Here is a 13,359-nt window from a genome sequence, read left to right as displayed (position 1 = left end):
ATTGTACAATGGTTCTATACTGGATTTATCCTGGTGTCATATACTGGTGTTATATTGTACAATGGTTCTGTACTGGATTTATACTGGTGTCATATACTGGTGTTATATTGTACAGTGGTTCTATACTGGATTTATACTGGTGTCATATACTGGTGTTATACTGTACAGTGGTTCTATACTGGATTTATACTGGTGTCATATACCGGTGTTATATTGTACAATGGTTCTATACTGGATTTATACTGGTGTCATATACTGGTGTTATACTGTACAATGGTTCTATACTGGATTTATACTGGTGTCATATACTGGTGTTATACTGTACAATGGTTCTATACTGGACTTATACTGGTGTCATATACTGGTGTTATATTGTACAGTGGTTCTATACTGGATTTATACTGGTGTCATATACTGGTGTTATACTGTACAGTGGTTCTATACTGGATTTATACTGGTGTCATATACTGGTGTTATACTGTACAGTGGTTCTATACTGGATTTATACTGGTGTCATATACCGGTGTTATACTGTACAGTGGTTCTATACTGGATTTATACTGGTGTCATATACTGGTGTTATATTGTACAGTGGTTCTATACTGGATTTATACTGGTGTCATATACTGGTGTTATACTGTACAGTGGTTCTATACTGGATTTATACTGGTGTCATATACTGGTGTTATATTATACAGTGGTTCTATACTGGATTTATACTGGTGTCATATACTGGTGTTATATTGTACAATGGTTCTATACTGGATTTATACTGGTGTCATATACTGGTGTTATATTGTACAGTGGTTCTATACTGGATTTATACTGGTGTCATATACTGGTGTTATACTGTACAGTGGTTCTATACTGGATTTATACTGGTGTCATATACTGGTGTTATATTGTACAATGGTTCTATACTGGATTTATACTGGTGTCATATACTGGTGTTATATTGTACAATGGTTCTATACTGGATTTATACTGGTGTCATATACTGGTGTTATACTGTACAGTGGTTCTATACTGGATTTATACTGGTGTCATATACTGGTGTTATATTGTACAGTGGTTCTATACTGGATTTATACTGGTGTCATATACTGGTGTTATACTGTACAGTGGTTCTATACTGGATTTATACTGGTGTCATATACTGGTGTTATATTATACAGTGGTTCTATACTGGATTTATACTGGTGTCATATACTGGTGTTATACTGTACAATGGTTCTATACTGGATTTATACTGGTGTCATATACTGGTGTTATATTGTACAATGGTTCTATACTGGATTTATACTGGTGTCATATACTGGTGTTATATTGTACAATGGTTCTATACTGGATTTATACTGGTGTCATATACTGGTGTTATACTGTACAGTGGTTCTATACTGGATTTATACTGGTGTCATATACTGGTGTTATACTGTACAGTGGTTCTATACTGGATTTATACTGGTGTCATATACTGGTGTTATATTGTACAATGGTTCTATACTGGATTTATACTGGTGTCATATACTGGTGTTATATTGTACAGTGGTTCTATACTGGATTTATACTGGTGTCATATACTGGTGTTATATTGTACAATGGTTCTATACTGGATTTATACTGGTGTCATATACTGGTGTTATATTGTACAATGGTTCTATACTGGATTTATACTGGTGTCATATACTGGTGTTATATTGTACAATGGTTCTATACTGGATTTATACTGGTGTCATATACTGGTGTTATACTGTACAATGGTTCTATACTGGATTTATACTGGTGTCATATACTGGTGTTATATTGTACAGTGGTTCTATACTGGATTTATACTGGTGTCATATACTGGTGTTATACGGTACAGTGGTTCTATACTGGATTTATACTGGTGTCATATACTGGTGTTATATTGTACAGTGGTTCTATACTGGATTTATACTGGTGTCATATACTGGTGTTATATTGTACAATGGTTCTATACTGGATTTATACTGGTGTCATATACTGGTGTTATACTGTACAATGGTTCTATACTGGATTTATACTGGTGTCATATACTGGTGTTATATTGTACAGTGGTTCTATACTGGATTTATACTGGTGTCATATACTGGTGTTATACGGTACAGTGGTTCTATACTGGATTTATACTGGTGTCATATACTGGTGTTATATTGTACAGTGGTTCTATACTGGATTTATACTGGTGTCATATACTGGTGTTATATTGTACAGTGGTTCTATACTGGATTTATACTGGTGTCATATACTGGTGTTATATTGTACAATGGTTCTATACTGGATTTATACTGGTGTCATATACTGGTGTTATACTGTACAGTGGTTCTATACTGGATTTATACTGGTGTCATATACTGGTGTTATACTGTACAGTGGTTCTATACTGGATTTATACTGGTGTCATATACTGGTGTTATACTCTACAGTGGTTCTATACTGGATTTATACTGGTGTCATATACTGGTGTTATATTGTACAATGGTTCTATACTGGATTTATACTGGTGTCATATACTGGTGTTATACTGTACAATGGTTCTATACTGGATTTATACTGGTGTCATATACTGGTGTTATATTGTACAGTGGTTCTATACTGGATTTATACTGGTGTCATATACTGGTGTTATACTGTACAGTGGTTCTATACTGGATTTATACTGGTGTCATATACTGGTGTTATATTGTACAATGGTTCTATACTGGATTTATACTGGTGTCATATACTGGTGTTATACTGTACAGTGGTTCTATACTGGATTTATACTGGTGTCATATACTGGTGTTATATTGTACAGTGGTTCTATACTGGATTTATACTGGTGTCATATACTGGTGTTATACTGTACAATGGTTCTATACTGGATTTATACTGGTGTCATATACTGGTGTTATATTGTACAATGGTTCTATACTGGATTTATACTGGTGTCATATACTGGTGTTATATTGTACAGTGGTTCTATACTGGATTTATACTGGTGTCATATACTGGTGTTATACTGTACAATGGTTCTATACTGGATTTATACTGGTGTCATATACTGGTGTTATATTGTACAATGGTTCTATACTGGATTTATACTGGTGTCATATACTGGTGTTATATTGTACAGTGGTTCTATACTGGATTTATACTGGTGTCATATACTGGTGTTATATTGTACAGTGGTTCTATACTGGATTTATACTGGTGTCATATACTGGTGTTATATTGTACAATGGTTCTATACTGGATTTATACTGGTGTCATATACTGGTGTTATACTGTACAATGGTTCTATACTGGATTTATACTGGTGTCATATACTGGTGTTATACTGTACAGTGGTTCTATACTGGATTTATACTGGTGTCATATACTGGTGTTATATTGTACAGTGGTTCTATACTGGATTTATACTGGTGTCATATACTGGTGTTATATTGTACAGTGGTTCTATACTGGATTTATACTGGTGTCATATACTGGTGTTATATTGTACAGTGGTTCTATACTGGATTTATACTGGTGTCATATACTGGTGTTATACTGTACAGTGGTTCTATACTGGATTTATACTGGTGTCATATACTGGTGTTATATTGTACAGTGGTTCTATACTGGATTTATACTGGTGTCATATACTGGTGTTATATTGTACAGTGGTTCTATACTGGATTTATACTGGTGTCATATACTGGTGTTATATTGTACAGTGGTTCTATACTGGATTTATACTGGTGTCATATACTGGTGTTATACTGTACAGTGGTTCTATACTGGATTTATACTGGTGTCATATACTGGTGTTATATTGTACAGTGGTTCTATACTGGATTTATACTGGTGTCATATACTGGTGTTATATTGTACAGTGGTTCTATACTGGATTTATACTGGTGTCATATACTGGTGTTATACTGTACAGTGGTTCTATACTGGATTTATACTGGTGTCATATACTGGTGTTATACTGTACAATGGTTCTATACTGGATTTATACTGGTGTCATATACTGGTGTTATATTGTACAGTGGATCTATACTGGATTTATACTGGTGTCATATACTGGTGTTATATTGTACAGTGGATCTATACTGGATTTATACTGGTGTCATATACTGGTGTTATACTGTACAGTGGTTCTATACTGGATTTATACTGGTGTCATATACTGGTGTTATATTGTACAGTGGATCTATACTGGATTTATACTGGTGTCATATACTGGTGTTATATTGTACAATGATTCTATACTGGATTTATACTGGTGTCATATACTGGTGTTATATTGTACAATGGTTCTATACTGGATTTATCCTGGTGTCATATACTGGTGTTATACTGTACAATGATTCTATACTGGATTTATACTGGTGTCATATACTGGTGTTATATTGTACAATGGTTCTATACTGGATTTATACTGGTGTCATATACTGGTGTTATACTGTACAGTGGTTCTATACTGGATTTATACTGGTGTCATATACTGGTGTTATATTGTACAATGATTCTATACTGGATTTATACTGGTGTCATATACTGGTGTTATATTGTACAATGGTTCTATACTGGATTTATACTGGTGTCATATACTGGTGTTATACTGTACAGTGGTTCTATACTGGATTTATACTGGTGTCATATACTGGTGTTATATTGTACAGTGGATCTATACTGGATTTATACTGGTGTCATATACTGGTGTTATATTGTACAATGATTCTATACTGGATTTATACTGGTGTCATATACTGGTGTTATACTGTACAATGGTTCTATACTGGATTTATACTGGTGTCATATACTGGTGTTATATTGTACAGTGGTTCTATACTGGATTTATACTGGTGTCATATACTGGTGTTATACTGTACAATGGTTCTATACTGGATTTATACTGGTGTCATATACTGGTGTTATATTGTACAATGGTTCTATACTGGATTTATACTGGTGTCATATACTGGTGTTATACTGTACAATGGTTCTATACTGGATTTATACTGGTGTCATATATTGGTGTTATATTGTACAGTGGATCTATACTGGATTTATACTGGTGTCATATACTGGTGTTATACTGTACAATGGTTCTATACTGGATTTATCCTGGTGTCATATACTGGTGTTATACTGTACAATGGTTCTATACTGGATTTATACTGGTGTCATATACTGGTGTTATATTGTACAGTGGTTCTATACTGGATTTATACTGGTGTCATATACTGGTGTTATATTGTACAGTGGTTCTATACTGGATTTATACTGGTGTCATATACTGGTGTTATACTGTACAATGGTTCTATACTGGATTTATACTGGTGTCATATACTGGTGTTATATTGTACAGTGGTTCTATACTGGTGTCATATACTGGTGTTATACTGTACAATGGTTCTATACTGGATTTATCCTGGTGTCATATACCGGTGTTATACTGTACAATGGTTCTATACTGGATTTATACTGGTGTCATATACCGGTGTTATATTGTACAGTGGTTCTATACTGGATTTATACTGGTGTCATATACTGGTGTTATACTGTACAATGGTTCTATACTGGATTTATCCTGGTGTCATATACTGGTGTTATATTGTACAGTGGTTCTATACTGGATTTATACTGGTGTCATATACTGGTGTTATATTGTACAGTGGATCTATACTGGATTTATACTGGTGTCATATACTGGTGTTATACTGTACAGTGGTTCTATACTGGATTTATACTGGTGTCATATACTGGTGTTATACTGTACAATGGTTCTATACTGGATTTATACTGGTGTCATATACTGGTGTTATACTGTACAATGGTTCTATACTGGATTTATACTGGTGTCATATACTGGTGTTATATTGTACAATGGTTCTATACTGGATTTATACTGGTGTCATATACTGGTGTTATACTGTACAATGGTTCTATACTGGATTTATACTGGTGTCATATATTGGTGTTATATTGTACAGTGGATCTATACTGGATTTATACTGGTGTCATATACTGGTGTTATACTGTACAGTGGTTCTATACTGGATTTATACTGGTGTCATATACTGGTGTTATATTGTACAGTGGTTCTATACTGGATTTATACTGGTGTCATATACTGGTGTTATACTGTACAATGGTTCTATACTGGATTTATCCTGGTGTCATATACTGGTGTTATACTGTACAATGGTTCTATACTGGATTTATACTGGTGTCATATACTGGTGTTATATTGTACAGTGGTTCTATACTGGATTTATACTGGTGTCATATACTGGTGTTATATTGTACAGTGGTTCTATACTGGATTTATACTGGTGTCATATACTGGTGTTATACTGTACAATGGTTCTATACTGGATTTATACTGGTGTCATATACTGGTGTTATATTGTACAGTGGTTCTATACTGGATTTATACTGGTGTCATATACTGGTGTTATACTGTACAATGGTTCTATACTGGATTTATCCTGGTGTCATATACCGGTGTTATACTGTACAATGGTTCTATACTGGATTTATACTGGTGTCATATACCGGTGTTATATTGTACAGTGGTTCTATACTGGATTTATACTGGTGTCATATACTGGTGTTATACTGTACAATGGTTCTATACTGGATTTATCCTGGTGTCATATACTGGTGTTATATTGTACAGTGGTTCTATACTGGATTTATACTGGTGTCATATACTGGTGTTATATTGTACAGTGGATCTATACTGGATTTATACTGGTGTCATATACTGGTGTTATACTGTACAGTGGTTCTATACTGGATTTATACTGGTGTCATATACTGGTGTTATACTGTACAATGGTTCTATACTGGATTTATACTGGTGTCATATACTGGTGTTATATTGTACAGTGGTTCTATACTGGATTTATACTGGTGTCATATACTGGTGTTATATTGTACAGTGGTTCTATACTGGATTTATACTGGTGTCATATACTGGTGTTATACTGTACAATGGTTCTATACTGGATTTATCCTGGTGTCATATACCGGTGTTATATTGTACAGTGGTTCTATACTGGATTTATACTGGTGTCATATACCGGTGTTATATTGTACAGTGGTTCTATACTGGATTTATACTGGTGTCATATACCGGTGTTATATTGTACAGTGGTTCTATACTGGATTTATACTGGTGTCATATACCGGTGTTATATTGTACAGTGGTTCTATACTGGATTTATACTGGTGTCATATACCGGTGTTATATTGTACAGTGGTTCTATACTGGATTTATACTGGTGTCATATACCGGTGTTATATTGTACAGTGGTTCTATACTGGATTTATACTGGTGTCATATACTGGTGTTATATTGTACAGTGGTTCTATACTGGATTTATACTGGTGTCATATACTGGTGTTATACTGTACAATGGTTCTATACTGGTGTCATATACTGGTGTTATACTGTACAATGGTTCTATACTGGATTTATCCTGGTGTCATATACCGGTGTTATACTGTACAGTGGTTCTATACTGGATTTATACTGGTGTCATATACTGGTGTTATATTGTACAATGGTTCTATACTGGATTTATACTGGTGTCATATACCGGTGTTATATTGTACAGTGGTTCTATACTGGATTTATACTGGTGTCATATACCGGTGTTATATTGTACAGTGGTTCTATACTGGATTTATACTGGTGTCATATACCGGTGTTATATTGTACAGTGGTTCTATACTGGATTTATACTGGTGTCATATACTGGTGTTATATTGTACAGTGGTTCTATACTGGATTTATACTGGTGTCATATACTGGTGTTATACTGTACAATGGTTCTATACTGGATTTATCCTGGTGTCATATACTGGTGTTATACTGTACAATGGTTCTATACTGGATTTATACTGGTGTCATATACTGGTGTTATACTGTACAATGGTTCTATACTGGATTTATACTGGTGTCATATACTGGTGTTATACTGTACAATGGTTCTATACTGGATTTATACTGGTGTCATATACTGGTGTTATACTGTACAATGGTTCTATACTGGATTTATACTGGTGTCATATACTGGTGTTATACTGTACAGTGGTTCTATACTGGATTTATACTGGTGTCATATACTGGTGTTATATTGTACAATGGTTCTATACTGGATTTATACTGGTGTCATATACTGGTGTTATATTTTACAGTGGTTCTATACTGGATTTATCCTGGTGTCATATACTGGTGTTATATTGTACAGTGGTTCTATACTGGATTTATACTGGTGTCATATACTGGTGTTATACTGTACAGTGGTTCTATACTGGATTTATACTGGTGTCATATACTGGTGTTATATTTTACAGTGGTTCTATACTGGATTTATACTGGTGTCATATACTGGTGTTATACTGTACAGTGGTTCTATACTGGATTTATACTGGTGTCATATACTGGTGTTATATTGTACAGTGGTTCTATACTGGACTTATACTGGTGTCATATACTGGTGTTATACTGTACAGTGGTTCTATACTGGATTTATACTGGTGTCATATACTGGTGTTATATTTTACAGTGGTTCTATACTGGATTTATACTGGTGTCATATACTGGTGTTATACTGTACAATGGTTCTATACTGGATTTATACTGGTGTCATATACTGGTGTTATATTGTACAGTGGTTCTATACTGGACTTATACTGGTGTCATATACTGGTGTTATACTGTACAGTGGTTCTATACTGGATTTATACTGGTGTCATATACTGGTGTTATACTGTACAGTGGTTCTATACTGGATTTATACTGGTGTCATATACTGGTGTTATATTGTACAGTGGTTCTATACTGGACTTATACTGGTGTCATATACTGGTGTTATACTGTACAATGGTTCTATACTGGATTTATACTGGTGTCATATACTGGTGTTATACTGTACAGTGGTTCTATACTGGATTTATACTGGTGTCATATACTGGTGTTATACTGTACAGTGGTTCTATACTGGATTTATACTGGTGTCATATACTGGTGTTATATTGTACAATGGTTCTATACTGGATTTATACTGGTGTCATATACTGGTGTTATATTGTACAGTGGTTCTATACTGGACTTATACTGGTGTCATATACTGGTGTTATACTGTACAATGGTTCTATACTGGATTTATACTGGTGTCATATACTGGTGTTATATTGTACAGTGGTTCTATACTGGATTTATACTGGTGTCATATACTGGTGTTATACTGTACAGTGGTTCTATACTGGATTTATACTGGTGTCATATACTGGTGTTATATTGTACAATGGTTCTATACTGGATTTATACTGGTGTCATATACTGGTGTTATATTGTACAATGGTTCTATACTGGATTTATACTGGTGTCATATACTGGTGTTATATTGTACAATGGTTCTATACTGGATTTATACTGGTGTCATATACTGGTGTTATATTGTACAGTGGTTCTATACTGGACTTATACTGGTGTCATATACTGGTGTTATACTGTACAGTGGTTCTATACTGGATTTATACTGGTGTCATATACTGGTGTTATACTGTACAATGGTTCTATACTGGATTTATACTGGTGTCATATACTGGTGTTATACTGTACAGTGGTTCTATACTGGATTTATCCTGGTGTCATATACTGGTGTTATACTGAACAGTGGTTCTATACTGGATTTATACTGGTGTCATATACTGGTGTTATATTGTACAATGGTTCTATACTGGATTTATACTGGTGTCATATACTGGTGTTATATTGTACAATGGTTCTATACTGGATTTATACTGGTGTCATATACTGGTGTTATATTGTACAATGGTTCTATACTGGATTTATACTGGTGTCATATACTGGTGTTATATTATACAGTGGTTCTATACTGGATTTATACTGGTGTCATATACTGGTGTTATATTGTACAGTGGTTCTATACTGGACTTATACTGGTGTTATATACTGGTGTTATACTGTACAGTGGTTCTATACTGGATTTATACTGGTGTCATATACTGGTGTTATACTGTACAGTGGTTCTATACTGGATTTATACTGGTGTCATATACTGGTGTTATATTGTACAGTGGTTCTATACTGGATTTATACTGGTGTCATATACTGGTGTTATACTGTACAGTGGTTCTATACTGGATTTATCCTGGTGTCATATACTGGTGTTATACTGAACAGTGGTTCTATACTGGATTTATACTGGTGTCATATACTGGTGTTATATTGTACAATGGTTCTATACTGGATTTATACTGGTGTCATATACTGGTGTTATATTGTACAATGGTTCTATACTGGATTTATACTGGTGTCATATACTGGTGTTATACTGTACAGTGGTTCTATACTGGATTTATACTGGTGTCATATACTGGTGTTATACTGTACAGTGGTTCTATACTGGATTTATACTGGTGTCATATACTGGTGTTATATTGTACAATGGTTCTATACTGGATTTATACTGGTGTCATATACTGGTGTTATATTGTACAATGGTTCTATACTGGATTTATACTGGTGTCATATACTGGTGTTATATTGTACAATGGTTCTATACTGGATTTATACTGGTGTCATATACTGGTGTTATATTGTACAATGGTTTTATACTGGATTTATACTGGTGTCATATACTGGTGTTATATTGTACAATGGTTCTATACTGGATTTATACTGGTGTCATATACTGGTGTTATATTGTACAATGGTTCTATACTGGATTTATACTGGTGTCATATACTGGTGTTATACTGTACAGTGGTTCTATACTGGATTTATACTGGTGTCATATACTGGTGTTATACTGTACAGTGGTTCTATACTGGATTTATACTGGTGTCATATACTGGTGTTATACTGTACAGTGGTTCTATACTGGATTTATCCTGGTGTCATATACTGGTGTTATACTGTACAGTGGTTCTATACTGGATTTATACTGGTGTCATATACTGGTGTTATATTGTACAATGGTTCTATACTGGATTTATACTGGTGTCATATACTGGTGTTACATTGTACAATGGTTCTATACTGGATTTATACTGGTGTCATATACTGGTGTTATACTGTACAGTGGTTCTATACTGGATTTATACTGGTGTCATATACTGGTGTTATATTGTACAATGGTTCTATACTGGATTTATACTGGTGTCATATACTGGTGTTACATTGTACAATGGTTCTATACTGGATTTATACTGGTGTCATATACTGGTGTTATACTGTACAGTGGTTCTATACTGGATTTATACTGGTGTCATATACTGGTGTTATACTGTACAGTGGTTCTATACTGGATTTATACTGGTGTCATATACTGGTGTTATATTGTACAATGGTTCTATACTGGATTTATAATGGTGTCATATACTGGTGTTATACTGTACAGTGGTTCTATACTGGATTTATACTGGTGTCATATACTGGTGTTATATTGTACAATGGTTCTATACTGGATTTATACTGGTGTCATATACTGGTGTTATACTGTACAATGGTTCTATACTGGATTTATACTGGTGTCATATACTGGTGTTATATTGTACAGTGGTTCTATACTGGATTTATACTGGTGTCATATACTGGTGTTATATTGTACAGTGGTTCTATACTGGATTTATACTGGTGTCATATACTGGTGTTATACTGTACAGTGGTTCTATACTGGATTTATACAGGTGTCATATACTGGTGTTATACTGTACAGTGGTTCTATACTGGATTTATACTGGTGTCATATACTGGTGTTATATTGTACAGTGGTTCTATACTGTATTTATACTGGTGTCATATACTGGTGTTATATTGTACAATGGTTCTATACTGGATTTATACTGGTGTCATATGCTGGTGTTATACTGTACAATGGTTCTATACTGGATTTATACTGGTGTCATATACTGGTGTTATATTGTACAGTGGTTCTATACTGGATTTATACTGGTGTCATATACTGGTGTTATACTGTACAGTGGTTCTATACTGGATTTATACTGGTGTCATATACTGGTGTTATATTGTACAGTGGTTCTATACTGGATTTATACTGGTGTCATATACTGGTGTTATACTGTACAGTGGTTCTATACTGGATTTATACTGGTGTCATATACTGGTGTTATACTGTACAGTGGTTCTATACTGGATTTATACTGGTGTCATATACTGGTGTTATACTGTACAGTGGTTCTATACTGGATTTATACTGGTGTCATATACTGGTGTTATATTGTACAGTGGTTCTATACTGTATTTATACTGGTGTCATATACTGGTGTTATATTGTACAATGGTTCTATACTGGATTTATACTGGTGTCATATACTGGTGTTATACTGTACAGTGGTTCTATACTGGATTTACACTGGTGTCATATACTGGTGTTATATTGTACAGTGGTTCTATACTGGATTTATACTGGTGTCATATACTGGTGTTATACTGTACAGTGGTTCTATACTGGATTTATACTGGTGTCATATACTGGTGTTATATTGTACAGTGGTTCTATACTGTATTTATACTGGTGTCATATACTGGTGTTATATTGTACAATGGTTCTATACTGGATTTATACTGGTGTCATATACTGGTGTTATACTGTACAGTGGTTCTATACTGGATTTATACTGGTGTCATATACTGGTGTTATACTGTACAGTGGTTCTATACTGGATTTATACTGGTGTCATATACTGGTGTTATACTGTACAGTGGTTCTATACTGGATTTATACTGGTGTCATATACTGGTGTTATATTGTACAGTGGTTCTATACTGGATTTATACTGGTGTCATATACTGGTGTTATACTGTACAGTGGTTCTATACTGGATTTATACTGGATTTATACTGGTGTTATATTGAACAATGGTTCTATACTGGATTTATACTGGTGTCATATACTGGTGTTATACTGTACAGTGGTTCTATACTGTATTTATACTGGTGTCATATGCTGGTGTTATACTGTACAGTGGTTCTATACTGGATTTATACTGGTGTCATATACTGGTGTTATATTGTACAGTGGTTCTATACTGGATTTATACTGGTGTCATATACTGGTGTTATACTGTACAGTGGTTCTATACTGGATTTATACTGGTGTCATATACTGGTGTTATATTGTACAATGGTTCTATACTGGATTTATACTGGTGTCATATACTGGTGTTATATTGTACAATGGTTCTATACTGGATTTATACTGGTGTCATATACTGGTGTTATATTGTACAATGGTTCTATACTGGATTTATACTGGTGTCATATACTGGTGTTATATTGTACAATGGTTCTATACTGGATTT

General features: G+C 34.2%; 2 protein-coding genes across 2 annotated transcripts in view; both read right to left on the bottom strand.

Annotated features, from left to right (window-relative positions):
* LOC141161317 (kalirin-like) overlaps positions 1–13,359 on the bottom strand; it is a 621,825-nt gene that overhangs the window by 543,841 nt on the left and 64,625 nt on the right. The window lies entirely within an intron of this gene.
* LOC141162712 (ATP-dependent RNA helicase DDX18-like) overlaps positions 1–13,359 on the bottom strand; it is a 38,450-nt gene that overhangs the window by 14,371 nt on the left and 10,720 nt on the right. The gene's annotated exons all lie outside the window — the stretch shown is intronic.

Source organism: Phyllobates terribilis, unplaced genomic scaffold, assembly GCF_046119375.1.
Source record: "Phyllobates terribilis strain yellow unplaced genomic scaffold, ASM4611937v1 Scaffold_9__5_contigs__length_417890890, whole genome shotgun sequence".
NCBI classification, from domain to species: Eukaryota; Metazoa; Chordata; class Amphibia; order Anura; family Dendrobatidae; genus Phyllobates; species Phyllobates terribilis.
The sequence above is the reverse complement of the archived record's forward strand: the minus strand, read 5'-3'. Positions and strand labels throughout refer to the sequence as shown.